General features: G+C 43.0%; 1 protein-coding gene across 1 annotated transcript in view; it reads right to left on the bottom strand.

Moving 5' to 3' along the window:
- Positions 1–23,333, bottom strand: part of perm1a (PPARGC1 and ESRR induced regulator, muscle 1a) — a 125,788-nt gene that overhangs the window by 62,140 nt on the left and 40,315 nt on the right. The window lies entirely within an intron of this gene.

Genomic DNA, 23,333 nt, shown 5'->3' with positions numbered 1-23,333 from the left:
ATTTGCGGATGATGTGATAGTGTACTTAACAGAACCAGAACTATCAATAAAAGAACTATATAAGAAATTGAAGGAATATGGAGAAGTGTCGGGATACAAGATAAACGTAAATAAAAGTGAAGCAATGCCTATGAATAACGCGGATTTCTCAAAATTTAAGGAGGAATCCCCATTCAGATGGCAAATGCAGGCAATAAGATACCTAGGTGTGCAAATAAACAAAAATCTAGGCCAATTATATAAACTCAATTACAATCCACTAATGAAAAAATTACAGGACGATTTAGAGCATTGGAAAGAGCTACCACTAACACTGATAGGAAGGATAAACTGTATTAAAATGAACATTTTTCCAAGGATACTATACTTATTTCAGGCATTGCCAATACAACTGACAGAAAAATTCTTCAAAGAGTTAAAGAAAATAATAAGGAGATTTTTATGGAGAGGGGGGAAACCGAGGATAGCACTAGATAAATTAACAGAATGGTATAAACAAGGAGGCTTACAATTGCCAAACTTCAAAAATTATTATAGAGCCGCACAATTAAGGTACCTATCAGATTTTTATCAAACAAGGGAAAAACCAGACTGGACGAGACTAGAATTAGATAAAATAGGGGAAAAGATACCTGAACACATATTATATAAATGGGACGAAAAATTGGTACAACATAGAACTTCTCCAGTATTACACCATCTCCTCAATATATGGAAGAAGATTCATGTAGAAAGAAATAAAACAAATTATCAAATACCAAAACTAATATTGACGCAAAATAAGCTACTCCCTTTTACAATAGACAACCTTTCCTTTAGAAAATGGGAAAAAAAAGGGATTAAAAAAATAGAAAATTGTTTTTCAGGAAGTAGATTCTTATCCTTTGAACAAATGAGAGATAAGTACAATATAACTGGAGATACAGCGCTGGCATATTACCAACTGAGATCCTACTTGAAAGATAAATTAGGAAGCAATTTGAGTTTACCAGAGGGAAGTAACCTTGAATATGTGATTACAGATACAATGTTAATCAAAAGATTTATAACAAATATGTATATTAAACTGCAAGAAAAGGAGAATGAGGAAACAAATGGTAAAACTAAACAAAAATGGGAACAAGATTTAAATATAAAGATAAAAAAGGAAACATGGGAGAAATTATGTTCTGGAATGATGAGAAATACAATAAATACGAGGCTGCGTATGATACAATATAATTGGTTACACAGACTATACATTACACCGCAAAAGTTAAATAAATGGGACCCAACAGTATCTGATAGATGTTTTCGATGTAAAAAAGAAAGGGGAACAACAATTCATGCAATCTGGACATGTGAGAGAGTAGAAAAATTTTGGGATGATCTCAATCAGATATTAAATAAAATAACAGAAAACAATATACCAAAGAATCCAGAGATCTTTCTCCTAAGTAACATAAAAAATAAAGAATTTGGAATTGACTTGGAAGATGCACAAAAAAGATTTGTTAAGATAGCCCTAGCCGTAGCAAAAAAATGTATTATGTCAACCTGGAAATTGGAAGATAATTTGAAAATACAACAATGGTATATAGAAATTAATAAATGTATTCCATTAGAAAAAATAACATATAGTTTAAGAAATAATATTGAAATATTCGAACAAGTATGGGAGCCTTACATTAAATACAATAGCGAAAACCTACCGGGGACAAACATTACCTAAGTTGATGGAAGGAGAAGGAAAGAAAAGAATGGACTCTGTAGAATTTCTGGTGTATTTTTGTTGAATGACAACATTGTCTGACTGAATTAATGGAACCTAGATTGTATACCTAAAATGGATGAGAGTGGGGGGGGTGGGGGGGTGGCTTGGGAGGAGGGAGGTGGGGGGGAGAAAAAGTCACTGTAAATGTGTGAAAAAGAAAAAGTGTATATCATGGCTATTGTGATTTATGGTGTGAAAAATAAAAAATTAAAAAAAAACATGCTTGAACTTTGACTAAACTGGAAATATCCTCATGGATATTTGCATTTGCATTTGGAATTTTGCTACACTGGGGCTTCTTCTCTCTCCACCTTACCTGTCCCCATGCCCTGAGATATTAACCCTGAGTTGTTCACCCCCAACCCTGAGTTGTTAGCTACCTCACTAACTTACAGGATCAATGCCATGTCTGTAAACCGATGATAGTAGTCAGTGGTTTCTGCAATTTATCTGCATCTTAAATCCACAAACTTAAATCAGAATGTCTGCCATTGTGCAGCCATGCACACACACACTGTGATGAAGGAACACTCAGTGGGTTGGGCAGCATCCATGAAAGGGAAAAGACAGTGGACAATTCGGGCTGAAAACCCTTAATCGGGAATAGAAAGAACGAGGGCCAAGGCAAATGAAGGGGTGGGTGAGGGGGAGGATCAGAAGCAGGCAGGTGACAGATGAATACAGGTGGATTTTGGATTTGCTGTAGTCAGGGTGGTTTCGATTTGGCTGCAGTCTATTCAGGTTTTAAATCTGTGCTTGTGCAGATCCTTCCCTCGATATGTGAAAGAATGTGATGGATCCCTGCCGCATTGAGGCAGAGAGTCAGCCAGATAAAAGTAACTTATCGTTGTGTCGCACAGCTTAGAAAAGATAGGTCTTTACCTACCCACAAAGTGCTTCCTTGGTTGCATTGAACCAGTGATATTGTGTTTATGAGTCAGACTGTATTCAAAGAAACACTCGGCATACAGCACTGAAATTAGTAGTTTAACCACAGACTATAAATGTAATCTGTTCCAACCCAGACTGATTGCGGTGAAAATTTACACTTTTTGTTTTGCAGGTGGATGGGGTTTACGTGAGTGATGATTTATTTTCTTTCCACACTCCTGACTGCCCATAACAAGAAAGGGTGTCACGATTAGCTTTGCAGTTAGTATGACGCCGTTACAGAGCTAACAACCCAGGTTCGAATCCACTGCTATCTGTGAGGAGCTTGCACGTCATCCCTGTGATCTGCATGGGTTTTCCCTGGGTGTTCCAGTTTCCTCCTGGGTGTAATTGAGCAGCACAGCATGGGCTGCAAGGGCTTTTACTGAGCTGTATCGTTAATAAAAAGGCAGTGTAGCTTCAATTTGCTCATCTGTTTGGTGTTTCTTTCCTCATCTCCTGGTGCTGAGGCAGTTGATTTGCTGTCAGCAGTGTCCAAACAGCTTTCACGGTGCGAGTTCAGACTGTCATGGAGAGAGACAGCACAGAAACAGACCCTTCAAGGGTGTTGGAGCTTGGGGAGGGGGAATAGCGGGGTGTGCAGGGTCTGGAAGTGGTTACAGAGATAGGGAGGGTTGTGGGGGCCTAGAGGGGGTTACAGAGGGAGGGGTGTAAGGACAAAAGGGAGTTACAGAGGGATTGGAGAGAGTTACAGACAATGATGGGAGTTGGAGATGGAGGGGGAGGTTACAGAGATAAGGAGTGGTCTAACAGCTGTTTGTGGGGGTGGGTGGGGGGTGGTAACAGAATTTTCACCGACCATCAGCCAGGCATTTTGATTAGCACATTTTGTAGACATCACAGGGACTTGATGGAGACTGAGGGCAGGACTAGCAATTCAGTGTTCCAGGGCGTCGATACTTCAGATGCAGCAGAGAGGGAGGTAGAAGTGTTGGGAAAGTTCCACTGCTGTTCAGGGAGGGTATCACAGCTACACTGAGAGAGGATATCCTGGAGGGGCAGTAGGAATGAATCGGAGAAATAAGAAAGGTGTAATCACGATGAAGGTGTTATATCATCAACCCCCCCGTATAGAGGCATCGATGGTCAGAATCTTTTTCCAAGGATGGAAATGTCAAATACTAGACATATCAAACATCCTCTACTTAAAATCTGTACCCCTCAGATCCCTTTTAAACCCCTTCCTCTCAATTTAAAAACTACAATTGAAAATTTTTTTTAGATAAAATTAAATTTAGACATACAGCACAATAACAGGCCCTTCTGGCCCATGAGCTTGTGCCGACCAAATACACCTATAAGCCCTGGTATATTTTAAATGGTGGGAGGAAGCTGGAGCCACTGGGAAGACCCACGCAGACACAGGGAGAACGTACAAACCCCTCACAGACTGCGCCAGATTGGAAACCCGGTCCCGATCGCTGGCACTAGAACAGCATTACACTAACCGCTACGCTAAACCTGTTGTTTGATATGCCTATCACGGAGAAAAGACTTGGACTACCTGCCCTCTCTATGCTGTTCCTTCACTACAAAGTCAGGTCCAACCTGTCCAATGTATCACGAAAACTAAAGTCCTTCAAAGCAGGTCACATCCTAGTGAACCTACTCTGCACTCTCTGGTGTGCAACTTTAAAAATAAAGTCATTGGTCAGACGGATATGGGTCAGAGAGAAATGGAGATAATGTTTCAGCTCAGGCTTGGCATCACGAGGGGGCATTCGCGGGCCATTCCCCAAAATGAGTTCTTATGCCTCTCCACCCACCTGAGCACTAGTGTCATTAGAGGGTTGTGGAACACACCAGGTGCCATCCGACGGGCTGTCACCCAAAGGAATCACATGGTTTCATCTACAGGCGCTCTAAGCATGCACGTTTGTCTGTAGCACTGGAGGGAGGGAGAAGTGTGACAGAGCGGCAGACAAAGGAGGTCCACGACAGGTCTGGCCCCCCCCCCCCAAGTTAGTTCCTGAATGGCAGTTTGTGCCCCTCCACAGTTACCACAATTAGATCTCTTCTAACTCTGTTTTCGCTATTATGACCTTTCACGAGAACTTTAGCTTCGGGAGGTTCTGGGTGCACTGGAGCACAAGACTTAATGTACAACCAATGAGCAACATAGCTCATAAACCCATCTGCTGAGAGATTGGGAAGATCAGTAACTACAACTTCTCCCAATCAAATCAGAGTAGTTTGTCCAAAATAATGCAGTAAAGTGGAGTCAGCATTCTCAATGGGACCTATGACCTATGACCCCCTCCCCCCCCCCCCCCCCACCCCCATCTTGTCACACAATACATTGAAGTAAAAGCCTTGTTTTGTTTTCACCTCTTGCAATGTGATTTTTTTTTAATGTTTTCCATGGACCGGTGGGAGAGGAGAACAAAAAAAACAAAACTTAACTGCTTCACAGGGACTAGGGCCCATGAAAATCGAGCAGAATCCTAAAGGAGGCCATAGCCAGATAAAGTTTGAGAATGACTTTTTTTCCACCAAGTACCAAATATACTTGTGTAATAGTTGATCCTGTCTAACAGTCGGCCCCCTCCCCTCACTTTTTGGGCACAAAAATCATGTGTTTCCATATGACCCTGTGTAAAAGTAGACCCCCCCCCTTATTTTTTGCCCCAAGCACAGATCCTCACCCTGCATAAAAGTATGCGCATAAACACTTGAGGTTAAAAGGAAATCTAAAAAAAACAGAACATGTTGGAAGCACTCAACAGGTCAGACAGGACCTGTAGAGAGAGAACCAGGTTTAATGTTCCAGCCAGATAGAATGGAATTTACCAGTCTTTCCACATTTATAACATTTTCTTTGGCTTGGCTTCGCGGACGAAGATTTATGGAGGGGGTAAAAAGTCCACGTCAGCTGCAGGCTCGTTTGTGGCTGACAAGTCCGATGCGGGACAGGCAGACACGATTGCAGCGGTTGCAGGGGAAAATTGGTTGGTTGGGGTTGGGTGTTGGGTTTTTCCTCCTTTGCCTTTTGTCAGTGAGGTGGGCTCTGCGGTCTTCTTCAAAGGAGGTTGCTGCCCGCCAAACTGTGAGGCGCCAAGATGCATGGTTTGAGGCGTTATCAGCCCACTGGCGGTGGTCAATGTGGCAGGCACCAAGAGATTTCTTTAGGCAGTCCTTGTACCTTTTCTTTGGTGCACCTCTGTCACGGTGGCCAGTGGAGAGCTCGCCATATAACACGATCTTGGGAAGGCGATGGTCCTCCATTCTGGAGACGTGACCCATCCAGCGCAGCTGGATCTTCAGCAGCGTGGACTCGATGCTGTCAAATCACTCTTCATAGAAGTTCTCCTAAATTATAAATCATTCAGGGCGGCATGGCTGGTGTAGCTGTTAGCACAACTCCTTTATAGCACCAGTGATCAGGGGCGGGGTTCAAAATCCGCACTGTCTGTAAGGAGTTTGCTTGTTCTCCCCGTGTCTACATGAGTTTTCACCGGAAACTTCAGTTTCCTCCCACCGTTCAAAACGTACCGGGGGTGTAGATTGTTTGGATGTAAATTGGGCGGCACAGACTCAGGGGCCGAAATGGCCTGTTACCGTGCTGAATGTCTAAATTTAATTCCATATGCAAAGAAGTTCCATCACCACTCCCAAGCATAGAGTCCTTCTGATCTAATCCTGAAAGATATTTCGAAATTTCCCACTGGAATGCCAAATGTGATTCCTTCTCTTTAAATACAAATTGTTTCTAACTGCAAATAATTTACCCCTGTCCATGATGGATGCCGAGCCTTAATGTTTTTGTGAACAGCATAATCATTTATAGTCATTTTGCAAAAGGTTTCCGCTCTGTCCTGAAACTAACAGAAGAGATAAGCTTGGTACAAAATGCCAGAAGCCTACATTAAATGAATACTCTGACATGTTGCCAGCATAATCACACAGGCTTATCTTTGACTAATATCTTTCATTTGCTGCCTGAGGTTAAAGATTGCTTGGCAAAGCTCAGATGAGCAGAACTTTCCCACGACTCAGTAAAACAGACTCAGGCAAGGATCACAGCACTTGAATCATCATCGAGTTTACCTTTTCTTTCACTGCCAGAGTGTTTAGACCAATGGTTTTCAAACTTTTTCTTTCCACTCACATACCATCTTAAGAAATCCCTATGCCATAGGTGCTCTGTGATTAGTAGGTGGTATGTGAGTGGAAAGAAAAAGTTTAAAAATCACTGGTTTAGACCATTAGACATAGGAGGAGAAATGGGCTATTCAGCCTATTGGGTCTGACTTTCCATTCAATTATGAGTCGTCAATTTTCCACTCAGCCCTACTGCCCAGCCTTCTCCACATAACCTTTGATGCCCCAGATAATCAAGAACCGATCAACCTCTCTTTAAATACACCCAATGACTTGGTCTCCACAACCACCTGTGGCAACAAATTCCACAGATTCATCACTCTCAAGCGAAAGAAATTCTAAATGGACACCCTTCAATCCTCTTGTCCTAGACTATCCTACCATGGGAAACAACCTTTTTAGATCCAATATGTCCATGTGTTTCAACATTTTGAAATGTTGAATTAGGTGCTTACCTTGTTAGCAGGCAGATTTTCCCTAGGGATCCCTAAATGTTAAGGATCGTGTTTGTATTTCTAAAAGTAAACGTGATAGATGAAAGTATTTATATGGATTGGTAGCTTAGATTGGTGGATGGAACCATTTCAGTCTAAGGTTTAAGGTAACCAAACCAATCGTCAACTAAGCTCAGAAGGTTAGGCTGAAATTCCAGCCCAACAGTGAAAGCATGCTGAACTGATGAAGGTACTGCCTTTAACTGAGGCAGGAAGATGAAGGTGCTTTTCTCTCTGGTGGATGTAAAAGACTCCACTATTCATTGGAGCATGAGAGCTCCTTCTGGAGTGGTCAATGTGTATTGTTATTAATCTCAGAAAACAGAGCTTGCTGAGTGCAAGTTGGCCACCCTGCTTCTCCTGTTCGTTTATTGTCACATGTACCAAGATGCAATGAAAGAAGTAAAATACGAAAGTCTGCAGACACTGTGGTTGGAGTTAAAACACAATGCTGGAGAAACTCAGCTGGTCAGTGTCCTATATATAGCAAAGATTAAGATACATAACTAACGTTTTGGGCCTGAGCCCTTAATCAAGGTATGGACAAAATGTCAGCAAGTGCCCGAAAAAAATGGTGGGAGGGAGGGGCAGAGGGTGGAGCACAGTACCACAGGCAGGAGGTAATAGGTGGATAAGGGAGCGAGGTCATACCAGCATTCAGAGCAAGGGGGGGTTAGCTCTGTGAATGGAGAGGGAAGGGGTGGAGAGCTGGAGGAAAGAAGAGAAGGGGAAAGGGAAGGGAAGGAGAATGGAGAGTCGGCTAGCAGAAACCAGAGAGGTTGCTGTCCAGTTGGTGAGTGCCCAGATGGAAAATCAACTGTTGTTCCTCCAGTTCACAGGTGGTCTTCATGGGATAGTACTATGAGGCCATGCACAGACATGTGAGAATGGGAGTGGGGCACGGAATTAAAGTGGTTGGCCACTGGGAGATCTCTGTCACTGGTGCAGAACCCTAATGCAATGAAGGAGGTTGTTTTGCGGCCCGTTGGGCATCTCACACACAGTGCAACAAGCACAGAAATGCAGAGTAATTTAGAAAGATCAGTTGGTACAGAACAAATTCAGCATAATTTTACTGATTTTACAAGGGTCCTGACCCAAGACATTGACTGACCCTTTCTGCCTCACCCTCTCAGTTCCTCCAGTACCTCATTGTTTGCTCAAGATTACAGCATCTGCATTTTTGCTGGTTTTCCAATTTCCTCACATTTCAGAATCAGAATCAAAATTTATTGTCATGAACAAGTCACAAAATTTGTTGTTTTACAGCAGCAAACATTTATATAAACCAGCTTACAAAATAAATGTTAAAAATAGGTAAGAAAATTACAAACTAAGGCAGTGTATGTGATATATTGATCATTCAGGAATCTGATGGCAGAGGGGAAAGAAGATGTCCTTGTGCCACTGAATGCTCATCTTTAGGCTCCTGTACCTTTTTCCCAATGGTAGCAGAGTGAAGAGGATATGACCTGGGTGGTGAGGATCCATGAGGATAGAGACTGGCTTCTTAAGACACCGCCTCTTGTAGATGTCACCTCGACGGAGTGAAGCCTAGTGCCCATGATGTCACAGGCTGAGTTAACAACCCTCTGAAGTTTTTTCCTGTCCTGAGCATTGGCACATCTGTACCAGGGATACAACTGGCCAGAATTCTCTCCAGGGTACACCTGTAGAGGTTTTGGACGATGTACTGCATCTCCTCAAACTTCTCACAAAGTATAGCACTGGCAGACCTTGGTGTGGAAGCTTCAGGGCGGATCCTCAGAAATGTTGACACTCAGGAATTTGAAGTTCTTGACCCTTTCCACTGCTGAGCCCTCAATAAGGACTGCCCATATCAGTGTAAATGTCTTACACAATCTAGCAGTTATGCAATCCTGACATGTCTCTTGTTTTTGAAAGCACTTCTATTAAATTCAGAGATAAATATAAAACTGCGCAAAAGAAAACATAACTGCAAAGGGGTTTTCTATATAAAGCTCACTGTTCACACCTTTCTTTGAGAAGGTAGACTTGTCCCACCGCCTGATCTCAGGAAGTCAGACAATTTCCTGTCTGTTCAACATCAGTGATGACTGTACCCTGGCAGCTATCTGGGATTCCCCAGGTTCACATACGCATGCCTGTGTCTCACATGAATAATATCAGGGGGTAGCACAGTAATTCACAGCTTCTTAGAGCTCATTATGGATGGAAGAACTCTTTGAAATTACTAGTTACTACCAGCAATGGGCATGGCCCCTCCAGAACTTCCCCAGTGTTATAGTGATAGACCCATCCCACCAGTACCGTACCCCAGTGTTACACAGTGACAGACTCGTCCCCACCAGAACTGTTCCCCAGTGTTACACAGTGATAGACCCGTCCCCACCAGTACTGTACCCCAGTGTTACACAGTGACAGATCCGTCCCCACCAGTACTGTACCCTAGTGTTACACAGTGATAGACCCGTCCACACCAGAACTGTACCCCAGTGTTACACAGTGATAGACCCGTCCCCACCAGAACTGTACCCCAGTGTTACACAGTGATAGACCCGTCCCCACCAGTACTGTACCTCAGTGTTACACAGTGACAGACCCATTCCCACCAATACTGTACCTCATTGTTACACAGTGACAGACCCATCCCCACAGTACCACAGTTACACAGTGACAAACCAGTCCCTACCAATACTATTCCCCACTCGTACAGACCCGTCCTCACCAGTATTGTACCCCAGTGTTATACTGTAACAAACCTACTCTACCAGTACTGTACCCTAATGTTACACAGTGACAGACCTGTTCCCACCAGAATGAGATAGGTAATGGGATTAGTAAATGCTGGTTTTATAACTGTGTGCTACCCTAGCTGATCACACCAATTACCACGGCTTCACATAGCAATGCCTCAGAGACAGACTGCTATCCTTTCAGCAACATGCATGCTGTGTCCTACAGTCAGTGTCAATGCTGGGTGCAAGACACAGGCCAACTTCACCAATATCGCACAAATTGCTCCAGTCACACAAGTCAGGAGAAATATTTTTATCCACAGTAGGGGAGCTGACTCCAATGAAACAGAGGGGTGAAAAAGAGGGGCCAAAGTCTCTGGATGAGTCACTCTCCCCTCACCTGAGACAGGGAGGAGGGAAGGTTGCTGGTGGGGAGATGAGGAACAACTGGAAGTGGACCACTACTCCTGGTGTGGAAAAGGGCTAAATGGGCTTCTGGACACACTGAAAACCTTGAATAAGAAGCTTCTTCAAGCATCTGATTAACCACTGCCAGTAACAAATTCCTGACAATAAGGAAGAGTTTTACAAGCCTGAACTGAAAACCATTGTTTTGGACAGATTTATTCTTGGTAGGATGCATTCTGACCATCCCCCCACCTCCCCCCTTCATCGTCATGTTAACCGATACTTAAGACACACTGGTGTACAATAGTATCTGGGGTCTGCTGAAGGCAAATGGAACACAATGCCAGCAGTGTCATTCAATGTCACCAGCAGGTACTAATCCCAACCTGGGAAGTGAGGCAGGCAGAATTATTGTCAACTGTTTCGTTTTGCCATTTGTTCTTATTGTTTATGAACAAAGGCTTAATGTGAAATGGTTACTGACACACTACCAGAGAGGGCACAAATATAATTATGGGTGTGGTTGAACACCCATAATCTCATCCCCTAAATGATAACACGTGCAACCTACACTAAGGAGCAACATTAACCTCAGCTCAGTTGCTTTGTTAGTGCAACACTGTTACAGCGTCAGTGACCGGATTTGAATCCGGCTCTGTCTGTAAGTGGAGGTCAATTGGGTGCAAATTAAGAGGCATGAGCTTGAGGGTCGGAAGGGCCTGTTACCGTGCTGTACAGTACGTCTAATATTTTAAAACGTATTACTATATATGCCAGTGTATAGGATGACCCAATTTTCACTTAAAATGTAGATTTTGAGCTATACTTGCTGTACAAGAAGATCCCCAAGTCTGGCACCTAACGCTGACCAGTAGACTGATGCTGCTAGGCTCGTTTAATATACTAATTCACAATATTTTATAAGCAAATCGCCCAGTAAAGTTGGACTGGATAGATGGACCCAATGGGGGAGCACTGAGACTTCACTGTTAAGGTTCGGATTTTATATTTGTCACATAAGAGGACATTTTTAATGTTTAGGCACCATCTTATACACTGGTATATACAGATAACCGAGAAATTTCCCACTCCATAGCCCCTTTTCCACTGGCATCCCTGTTAATTGGCTGTACAGTGTCCAGGGACAGGAAGCCCTTTGTGCCCTTTCCATTGGACCACCCTTAACTGGGACACTAATTGCTTTTCTGCTCATCACCCTCATCCCCAGGGATCAGAGTATTCCACCTTCAGATGGAAATAGGTGACTTTCTGCTCTCCTTTTTCCACTGGTTTTATCAGCACGCTGACATCACCAAACATTGGGGATAATAGTAGGGGCTAGAGGCGGTTAACCACTGGCATGAAATATCGTCATTTGACACCGGTGTTCGGGACAATGTTCCTTTTCCACAGGACCCTGATCCATTAAATTCTCGGTTAATTCCTGTGCCAGTGGAAAAAGGGCTAGAAAAGTTATTTTTAATCTTGGGCAATTTTAAGATCTGTGCTCCCTGTTCTCACCCACATAAGAACTGGAGGTCCTGGTTAAAAAAAAGATACAGTAAAACACCTGTTACCCAGCACCTGTGGGGATTGGTAGATGCTGGATAAATGAATTTTCTGGTTATTTGAGATTGCGTGTTTGGCGAACTAATTGCAAGGGGCGCCAGTTTTTAAATTTCACTTTTTTTTCCTTTTTATTTTCTGCGTTTTTTTTAAAACTGGTTACTTAAGGCTACCAATTGCTTGAATTCCAGATTACGAGGATTTTATTGTACTTTGAGTTCAATCCATCTGGGATACGGGGAGGGGAGAAGAATAATAGTTTGGCATGGACTTGATGGATCGAAGGGCCTGTTTCAGTGCTATAAGAGTAGTGGTCCACTTCCAGTTGTTCTGTATCCTGATACTGATAGCCATTGAGGAATTGCAATCACTGCTCACATTCACTTTGATAGCAATCACTGATTTGTAATTGTATGGTACAATCCACTGAATAGAAACCAGTATGTTGCAATCAGTAAAATTGGATTACCATGGATAACAATCTCTGCATTATGTTCACTACATGGCCATTGCTGGTTCTTATTGCAATCATTGGACTGCATTCACTGAGATTGGAAAGAAGGTTGGAAAAGGGTGCAAGATTCCTTGCTGTGGATCATCCTACACCTCTGAGAAAAACGGAATACTGATTTATGGGCTGTTCCCAGGGACACGTGAAGAGAGACACCCAGTGCGGCTGGAAGATCATCATTTCATAAGAACATAGCATAAGAAATAGGAGCAGAAGTCGACCACCAAGCCTGCTCTGCCCTTCAATAAAATCAAGAGCTTCAAATTCCTGGGTGTCGATATCTCTGAGGATTTGTCTTGAAGCATCCATGTCAATGTAATCATGAAGAAGACTTGCCAACAGCTATACTTCATGAGGAGATTTGGTACGTCATCAAAGACTCTCAAAAACCTCCACAGGTGTACCGTAGAATGGAGGTGCTAACACTCAGGACAGGAAAAAATTCCAGAGGGTCATTAAATTAACCTGTGAAGTCATGGGCACCAGACTTCACTTCATCGAGGACAAGTACTAAATGGCACAAGGACAGCTTCTTCCCCTCTGTAATCAGATTCCTGAATGAACAATGAACCACAGACACTACCTCACTTTGTCTTCAGACTTTATGGCAGGCTAAAGGCAATATCGTGTAAGATTATATTTCTGTTTTACAACATGATAATAAATAGTATCTGATTTGTGTATCTGGGTAGAAAAAAATAATGGACCGACTTAGATTCCTGCTCCTCCTGGCTGCTATCCTGGATGGTCTTTGAATTCTGGGGGTAAGAGTAGGAAAGGGGTGCATTGGCAAATATTCCACAAGGTGACATATTTCTTTTTAAAAATCTTTTAAAATTTAAACATACAATACAGTAACAGACCATTTTGGCCCATGAGCCCAATTACACCCAATTGACCTACAACCCCTGGCACATTTTTGAATAGTGGGAGGAAACTGGAGCCCTGGGGACAACCCATGCAGACACAGGGAGAATTTACAGCGTGATATTCGAACCATAGTCCCGATCGCTGATGTTGTGAGAGCGTTGCGGTGAACACTACGCTGACTGTGCCCCCCACCTTTCCTTGCCTATGTTCAGAACCCAGCTCCTCTGGGTGAAGTCTGTGTGAGGAAGTGAGTTGGTGAAGGATGGAGAGGGCTGACACTTCTTGTAGAGTTGGGGGGGGGGTGTGGGGGGAAGGAGAAACTGGCAGAACAGAGAAAGTAGCAAGGAAGCACTGATGTCCTTGCACATAACAAGCAAGCTGCAATGACTAGAAACCCACATTTTTATACTTCTCAGTACGGTTGCTCCATATCAGCTGATCTTTTTCCGTCATTCTGCACTCCTTTTCTGTGACACTTCAGTGTCTAGAAGGAACTGCTCACACTGACCATCTGAGACTCATGAAACAATTATTTATTTGTATGGATGAAATATTTGTCCTGCATGTGTATTGTATGTCTGTAGGTGTGTTATGTCTGGTTGTATGTCTGCATGTTTTGCACCGAGGACCTGAAATCACTGTTTCGTCAGTTGTACTTATACAATTAGATGAACTTGACTGCTTGTTATACTTTGTGTGAGATACCCAGATGGACAGTTCAGAAAACCAACTTTATCATTACACCTTCATACATGTGACCACAAACATGAACTTTCTCCAAGCCGGATTTCAGTTCATCAAGAATCATTGTTGACTGTGGCCTAACAACAAACAGTTGATTGGTGGCCACCTGAGTATAGGCTCAAACCAGAGCAAACTCAGGGGGATTTACAGACAGAGAATCTGCTGGTGATGCAAAGGGAGTGCAGGCTGCTGCCGATAAGAAAACTCTCAATGTGTAGATTCCAGTCCTGACTGGCCTCAATATTTATGCAATAATTTTATTCACTTTGTCGATTCCATAGGTTGAATATTTGTATTGCATAAATGTGAGCCTTGTTAATTCAAAACAATGCAAACCAAACCCAAAATGTTTGAATATTACAGCACAGTACAGGCCCATCAGGCTACGATGTTGTGCAACTATATATATCTGAAAAAAACGAAACCCTCCCTACCTCATAACCTTCTATTTTTCTTGCATCTGTGTGCCTGTCTAAGAGTCTCTTAAATATCCCTATCGTTCCTGCCTCCGCCATCACCCCTGGCAATGATTCTAGACACCCACAACTCGGTATAAAAAATTTACTCCTGATGTCTCACCTAGCCCTTCACTTTGTTCAGATGTCCTCTGGTATTTGTTACTCCCACCATGGGAAAAAGACACTGGCTGTCCACCCTATCTATCCCTCTCATAATCTTGCAGACTTCCATTAAGTCACCTCTTATCCTTCTTTGCTCCAAAGAAAAAAGTCCCAGCTCTGCTAACCTTGCCTCATAAGACTTATTTTCCAATCCAGGCAACATCCTGGTAATTCTCCTCTGCCCCCTCTCCATATATTCCACGTCCTTCCTATAATGAGGCGACCAGAACTGAATGTTCTAAGTGTGGTCTCACCAGATTTGAAGAGTTGCAACATCACCTCATGTCTCCTGAACTCAAACCTTGACTAATGAAGCCCACCATCCATAGGCCTTCTTAACCTGTGCAGCAACCATGAGAGTGCCCACATTTGATTCATCAAATTTTTAAATGTTAATAGAAAGAAGATACAAATTGATTAATATGCTGTGCTTCCCCAAAAGCCACGTCATTGTGGCTTTGAATTAAACACATCATCCATTAACATCGACGTCTCCAGTTTCCATTAGGCCTTCTCCTGAGTCTGTCTGTCTCATCACCAACCCACTGTCTCCTTCCATCCAGCTCCCCACTCCCTTCCCTCTCCATTCAGACACCAGCCCCCTTCCCCCTATCATTTCCCACCTTTTTCCTCTTCTGCCCTCCCCACTCACTTGCACTTCCTGCCTGTGGCCTGTGCTCTGTCCCCTGCCCCTTCTGTCCTGCCCCCCCCAACCATTTTATTCAGCCACCTGCCTGCTTTTTGCTCATACCTTGACAAAGAGGTCAGGCCTGAAATTTTGATTATATGTTGAATTTTAAATTTAAACATACAGCATGGTAATGGGTCCTTTCTTTGCCACCCGATTACCCTATAACCCCCAGTATGTTTTGAACGGTGGGTGGAAACCCAGGCAGACACGGGGAGAACGTATAAACTTACAGACAGCGTCAGATTCGAATCCCAGTCCCAATCACTGGGGCCTGCAACAGTGTAGTGCTAATCGTGCTGCCTCAAGGGATGCTGGGTGACCTGCTGAGTTTCTCCTGCATTTCTGTGTATTGAAATCCATAGTTATATGCCATGAATATTAAAATAATGAACCAAAGATGGGTTGATCAGAACTGCACGAGAATCGGCTCATTCTTCAATTGTGCTATTATATTCAGGGTTACTGTGTTAGGATGGGGACTTTCCACAGCCGTTAATAGGACACAGAAGAACATCAAAATCTATTGTTATGAACAAGTCACAGAATCACAGTGCAAATATTCCACAAGTTACGTGCAAAACATAAATAATTGTGCAAAAGAAGTGTAAGTGAGGTAGTGACTGTGGTTTGTTGTCTGTTCAGAAATCAGAGGAGAAGAAGCTGCCTTGTTCTACTGCTCATCTTCAGGCTCCTGAACCTTTTTCCCCAATGGTAGCAGAGTGAAGAGGGAATGGCCTGAGTGGTGAGAGCCCCTGAGATTAGTGCCTGCTTTCTTAAGACACTGCCTCATGTAGATGTCCTCAATGGAGTGACGACTAATGCCCATGATGGCACTGGCTGAGCTCACAACTCTGTACTACAGGAACAGTACAGGAAGAAGCCCTTCAGCCCACATATCTGTGCTGTACACCATTCCCAGATCAAACTAAAAGTCTGCTATTTTCACTTGACCCCATTCATGTTCATTAGCCTCTTCAAGGCTGCTGTTCTCTATCATGACTCATTGCAGCCCATTCACGAGTCGGCGATTCAGTCAAACATGCCACTGGGAGGGTCAGAGATCAGGGAGAGGGAGGCTTTAAGCAGAGTGGAAATGGAGAAGGTCTTGGCCTCTTTTAATATTTAAGTGGTGAGCTGGGCAGGGCTCTGCGAAGCGTGCGACACGTTGCCCTGACGTGAAGCTGGTTCAAATGCAGACAAAGGCATCTCTGTATGTTTTGTTCCCTTTTTGTTCTCACTAGGAACGCTGCCAGGATGGCTGACAGCTATTGAACCACAGCTCCAGTTACAGATGACGGAGAGAAAGGTCTCTGAGAAAACACGTGAGCAACTTCTTCTCAACCTCAGACTGTTATTAGATTAATTATTGTACAAACATCTCTCCCACTTAATTCCATTTGCCCAACACTTCAATCTTCAAATTAGCTTGGCAATTTACAACATTCTTGATGGTTTACGTTCAATGGGTCCATTTTAAATCAATGACATGATGCAGCAAGCTCTAGGGTAGGCCTTACCTTGACTCTTAAAGTGCTGGTTTGTTTTATTCTATTCAAATGTAGTTCTTTTGTTCTCTCGCGCTGACTTTTCTAACTTTGACCCCAACACTGTTTCCATGTTAGCTTCAATGGCAAATAACACCTCATCTTCTGACTTGGCAGATTGCAACCTTCCCGAATCATTTGGTATAATGTTCCCTGGTTTTCCAAGTTAAATCTTCACTGGGCCTTCTGTTGTCACCTTTAGAACAGCACAGTACAGGCCCTTTGGTCCACGATGTTGTGCCAACCCATACCAAAAAAAAACATTCCTACCTCATAACCCTCTATTTTTCTTTAATCCATGTGCCTGTTTGGGAGTCTCTTAAATACTCTGAATGTTCCAGGCACCCACAACTCTCTGTGTAAGAAACTTACCCCTGATGTCTTCTCTAAAATTTTCTCCCTTCACTTTCCACAAATGTCCTCTGGTGTTTGCTATTCCTGTCCTGGGGAAAAGGTGCTGGCTGTCCACTTTATCCATGTCTCTCATAATTATGTAAACCTCTATTAAGTCACCTCTTATCCTTTTTTACTCCAGGAGAAAAGGCTTGGCTGTGCTAACTTGCCTCATAAGACATATTTTCCAATCCATATCACATCCTGGTAAATCACCTCTGCATTGTTTCTACATCCTTCTTGTATAAGGTGACCAGAACTGAACACAATATTCTAAATATGGTCTCACCAGAGCTGCAACATCACCTCACGACTCCTGAACTCAATCATCTGACTAATGAAGCCCAGCATCCCATAGGCCTTCTTAGCTGTCCAAACGATCTGCGCGGTGACCTTAAGAAATCCTGCCATTAACCATGTACCCTGCCTTCAAGCTTGACCTACCAAAATGCATTACCTTTCACTTAAGCGGATTGTGTAAGATGGAGGGAACATGGCCTCCCTGCCTGTCTGGAATGTGGTCATGTGTCCTCCCTGTCTGGAATTTATTCAGAAGTCACATCAGCTGCAATCAAGGTTGGGCTATGACCATCCATTAGTGCACACCTTGCCGTTGACTAATTTAAATCACCTAGGGTAAAGCACAAATTAGCACCTAGGGTAAAGCACAGATTAGCACCGTATTCAAATCCAACACACAAGTACATTCTTTCTTTCTGCCTCGTCGTCCAAGCCCCAAACATCACTCCATGCCAGGTCGCTACTGTAGGCATGACTGGAAGTGTCCTAAGAAAGGTGTAGAAAGCCACAGCCCCGTTGGTACAGGGAACCGTGTGTGTTAAAGTTCCTGTCTATAGAGAGTGAGTGTGTAGAGTACAGGCGGTCACTGGTATCGGAGTCCAACCAAGGTCCGATGTCAATGTCTATATCGTTGTTTAAATAAATAATAATCGAGTACCATTTACATTCTCCCCAATTTGTCTCCCATGTATTAATTAGTCTTGTGATTTTAACTCTAGTGATCAGATTTGTCTCTCTGTGAATCCACCGAACCTGATACTCTTCCCAAAACGACAAATGCACCTTGCACAGTAATCACCTCATGATTAATTTCTTCTTGTTTTCCACCCTCTCACATATACAAAGGTAGGTTAAAAATATTCAGGAGGTAAAACAGAAACAGATAAGAGTGAAACAGAGCTGGGGGGTCAGGTCAATGATCTTTCATCAGTAGACAACCACTGGCCTTCGATTCACGCTCTCTGCCACTCTCCTTGCATTCAATGACTGCAATGACTCTGTCCTTTCTGCACAGATCCTGGCCGCCTTGTCACATTTTAAAAAAATATTTTATTTATAATTTTTCCACTCATACTCCAACTATTATCAATATCATTAATATCAGCAATATCAACATTATTTGTTTCATATTTGTTCATTCCATACAATCTTCTCAAAAAGTTTGAGTTCTTTTATCCCCTTCCCTCCTCCCCCAACATTGAACACTTAACACCAAACTAATTACACTTACACACAATAACCAAAACACTCACAACCAAGGTATGAAACATATTTGGGGGGGGGGGGGGGGCGGGGGTTATGAGTTTGTCGCATTGCTGCCTTCTTTTTTCCATGGCTTTCCCTGGTTTAGAATGGGCTGGATCCCCTCTGCTCCCCTTCCATTTGAGGGGTGGATTAGGAGGGTAGGGTAGGGCGGCGAGGCACGGTGGTCATCACTACAATTGTGCCCCTATGTAGTTTAAGTAGGGCTGCCGGACCTTCAAAAAAGTGCCTTATTGTTTCTTTAGGTTGCAGGTAATTTTCTCCAGGGGAACACAGCTCTGCATTTTTGTGTTCCAACATTCAATGCTCAGGTAGGAGTCGGACTTCCAGGCAACGAGTTGTCACATATTTCTGTCAGTTTCAACTTTTGCTCGTGTTAATTATTACCAAAAAGCATTCATTTTTTTGGCAAGAGGTACACTGTATTGATAAGAACTGAGATCAGTAAGATTCTGCACAGAGTGACTATTCTGCCTGGCCGCAGGAGAAAGAATCTCAGGGTTGTATGTGATGTCATGTATGTACTCTGACAATAAATCTGATCTTAAACTTTTAAGTTTATTTGGCCCATGATGCCCCTACTGACATGGGCTGAATGACTTGCAGAATGATAGGTCCAACATATTTTAAGGGGTACTGCAAATGTAGGAAACCTAAAAAAAATTTTAAAATCACAGAAAATGCTGGAAATACTCTAAAGCACAGCCTGCATCTGTGGGGAAAAAGAAATCACTTCTCTTCCCACAGATGCTGCCTGACCCACTGAAATATTTTTAGACTTTTAGAGGTACTTTTCTCAATAAGCTCCTTGGAAAATCAAGCCACTTATTTCATGCTCCAGCATAACTGGTTTCAACCCCATGCTAAAACCAGGTAAAAGATCACAAGAAGGCGACGTCGTTGGCGTAGTGGTTAGCGCAATGGTGTTACAGCGCCAGCGATCGAGAATGGGGTTCAAATCCTGCACTGTCTTTAAGGAGTTTGTATGACCTCCCCATGTCTGTGTGGGTTTTCCCCGGGGGCTCCGGTTTCCTCCCATACTTCCAAAATGTACCAGGGGTTCAACTGGGCAGCACTGGCTTATGGGCCGAAAGGGCCTGTTACCGTGCTATATGACTAAATTTTTAAAATCTCAAGATATAGTAGCAGAATTGTTTCATCGACTCTGCTCCACCATTCTATCATGAACTGATGAACTGATCCATCCTCTCAATCAGCCCCACTTCCCATAACCCTATTCAAATATCCGTCAATCTCTGCCTTAAATACACCCAACGACCTCACTTCCACAGCTGCCTGTGGCAAGAATTTCCACACACTCACAACCCTCTGACTAAACGATAACTTGGAGCGACAATGTTTAGATTTTAATAAAAAATTTAAACACGAGACAATGGGCTAGTAAACGCCACTGGCAATTCTCCAACATAATCAATCACATAGAAGCAGAGGGAGGGCTGCTCTGTCACAGAAACCATCTTTAAACTCCCTTGTTGGAAGTGGCGTGCTGATTGTGCAGCCCTTCACTTACTGGAGGAACAACGCCCACCTTCTGAGTTCAAATCTTGAGAAATTTAAATTCAAGTTATTGATCTGAAATTTTATGGTGTTAAAAAGCTGTCAGCAATGGGGTGAGCACAATGTGAGGGGGTGGCTGCAAAGCCCCGATTGGTTCACCAGTGCACCCCATGTGTGGAGAAAGGAAATACCATGTGTGAATTTACCAGGATGAAATCTGAACACCTTGGAGCAATGCTCAGAGAGGGATTACACCCTCCTGGGTTTGCATTGTCCATTTCAAACTCAAGTAATTTAGTTTCAATATGTGGCTTTCTCCAGCAATTTTGTGGGTGCCCTGTGGTGAAAGTGAAAGAGGAATAGACAATCCCTGCGGCAGGGCAGGACTGAGAGATACATACACAACATCTGCATTGCTGATTTGGATATGATTCAGCAGAAATTCCATTGTGCATTGTAACTCAGCTTGCTATGTTAATATTCAGATCTAAAGTGTGATGCATGCAGGAAGTGGGGCTGCCAACCCTAACTTGATGTATTCCAGATCATTACTTCACATAACCTCCCACTTCTTACAAGCTCAATGTCACACGAGCTGCTGACCATCAGACGCCCCACCAAATACACGCTAAGGATGGGCGGACTTCACGTTCCCTGATGGAAAGCTAAAGTGAAGCGATACACAATTTCCTCAGCCAATGGAGGAGCTTATTTTTCATCCTGGAAACTGTTTCCAGCATTCAGTTGGGAATCTGAAGAGAATTTCAATCTGATATGCAACACTTTGTACATTTGGTTTTATTTCTTTGGAAGAGTGTGAGTTCTTAAAATTTATCGATTGTTTTAAGATGTGATATCTCTGGGAAGGAGTTTGGGTTGTTGGAAGAGACCTGCAGGCCTGTGTGACTATGAGTAGAAGATGATGCTGCTGTGATTTGGAGCTCACTGCCTGTCTCACAGTGGGAACAAGCAATCAGGACTTCCAAGAGGGATCTGAACAGGCATATAAGAGAGAATGTTAATTACAGGGCTCTAGGAAAGTATAGTCAAGGGACAAATGGGATTGTTCAGCTTGGAACAGCATAGGCTTGATGGGTCCATTTGTCTGTTCATAGGTGTATTAGAGCCAGCACCACCAGGCTGAGGAATAGCTTCTTCCCATGGGCAGTGAGAATGCTGAACGACCAAAGGAACTGCTCACATCAACCGTCCAAGACTCTCATATGTACAATGCAATATTTATTTATTTGTATGGATATAATACATGTCCTGCATATGTATTGTTTGTCTGTATGAGCGTTATATCTGGTTGTGTGTCTGCACTGAGGACTGGAGGACGCTGTTTCGTTAGGTTGTATTTGTACAATCAGCTGTCAATAAACTAGACAAACATTCTGTGAGCGACTTGACAGAGAAAAAAGTAATGTTACTGAGATGGAAGGTCATGGAGATCAAAGGATCTGGAGTAAACCAAGTGTTGACAAAAAGAAGAATCTTAAGCTTCTAAACACCTTCCATCTCCACTCTCCACTTTTAAACGTTCTACTGGTGGTTGACACTTAGGGCAGATATGACAACTACCATTAGCTTGTCAATGCAGTTAGGTGATGATGTTCCAATCCTCCTGAGCAGAAGGTCTGTCAAACCTCCACTCCTTCATTACTCATCTAATAATGACATTCAATGATTTACTTTGTATGTGTTGCAGGGTTCATGCAAACATCAGATTATGAGAAACTTGGCGCAATTTCATATTATGGAGGACAGATTACATGAATGTGCAGAAAGGAAACCATTGTAAGATCTCTCTTGAAATGTAGTCGTGATCCACTGTCTTTGCTGAGAATATTCAGAGAATAATTATTCTACATTAACTACCTTCTATTTTATCCTAATAAGTTGCCGTATTCTATTTCCTTTGCCTTTTAGAGAGACTGAAAGTAAATTTATTTGTCCAGCTGTGCAGAACATTCACCATCTCAGCCACATGCAAAACACCAATTTATTTTTGCATTACAAGAGGATACTTATCCACGAACTCTGTGCAGCAAATAAATTGCTGTCAGTCACAGAGATATCAGCAATAGGACGTAATAAAAACAGAAATGCTGGAGGAACTCAGCAGGCCTCACAGCATTCATAGGAGGTAAAGATATAGAGCTCATGTTTCAGACCTCAGCCCTTCAAGGTATGAAGGTGGACAATGTACGGTTAGCATAGCAGTTAATTATTATTACATTATTACCGCGCCAGCAATCGGGACCGGGGTCTGTAAGAAGGTTGTACATTCTCCCCATGCCTGCATGGGTTTCCTCTGGTTGCTCCAGTTTCCTCCCATGTTCCAAAGATGTACGGGGTTGGTACGTTAATTGTTTACATGGCTATATTTGGGTGGTGCTGGCTCATGGGCCAGAAGGGTCTGTTACTGAATTGTATCTCTAAATTGGAGGAGATAGGTTGAGGTAATGGAGAAGAGTATAGAGGGGATCTTAAAATTATCTTGTCACCTGGATTCTGGAACACTAACTGAGGGGGTTGTTGGTGCAATTACCTGCACATTATTAAAAAAAAACAAGATGAATACTTGAATCTCCAAGGTGAGGAAGGCCATGGATCAAGAGTTGGTAAAAGGAATTAGTCTAGATGGCTAGTTGATGGTCAGTATAGATATGATGGGCCAAAGGGCCCGTTTCTGTGCCCTGTGACTCCATGGCCGACATCAGGATAATCATCAAGCTAGACGGATAGGGGCCCTAACCAATTTTTTTCCAGGAATCAATCTTATAACACTACTAAAACCTCTCTACAGGTTCAAGATGCCATTAGTTCTCTTTTAATAGTATAGAACATATATTACACAAAATTGCCTTCTGCCTGTAATAAGGC

Source organism: Narcine bancroftii, chromosome 2 (genome assembly GCF_036971445.1).
Source record: "Narcine bancroftii isolate sNarBan1 chromosome 2, sNarBan1.hap1, whole genome shotgun sequence".
Classification (NCBI taxonomy): Eukaryota; Metazoa; Chordata; class Chondrichthyes; order Torpediniformes; family Narcinidae; genus Narcine; species Narcine bancroftii.
Note: the sequence above shows the minus strand (reverse complement) of the source record. Positions and strands in the feature narration are given on the sequence as shown.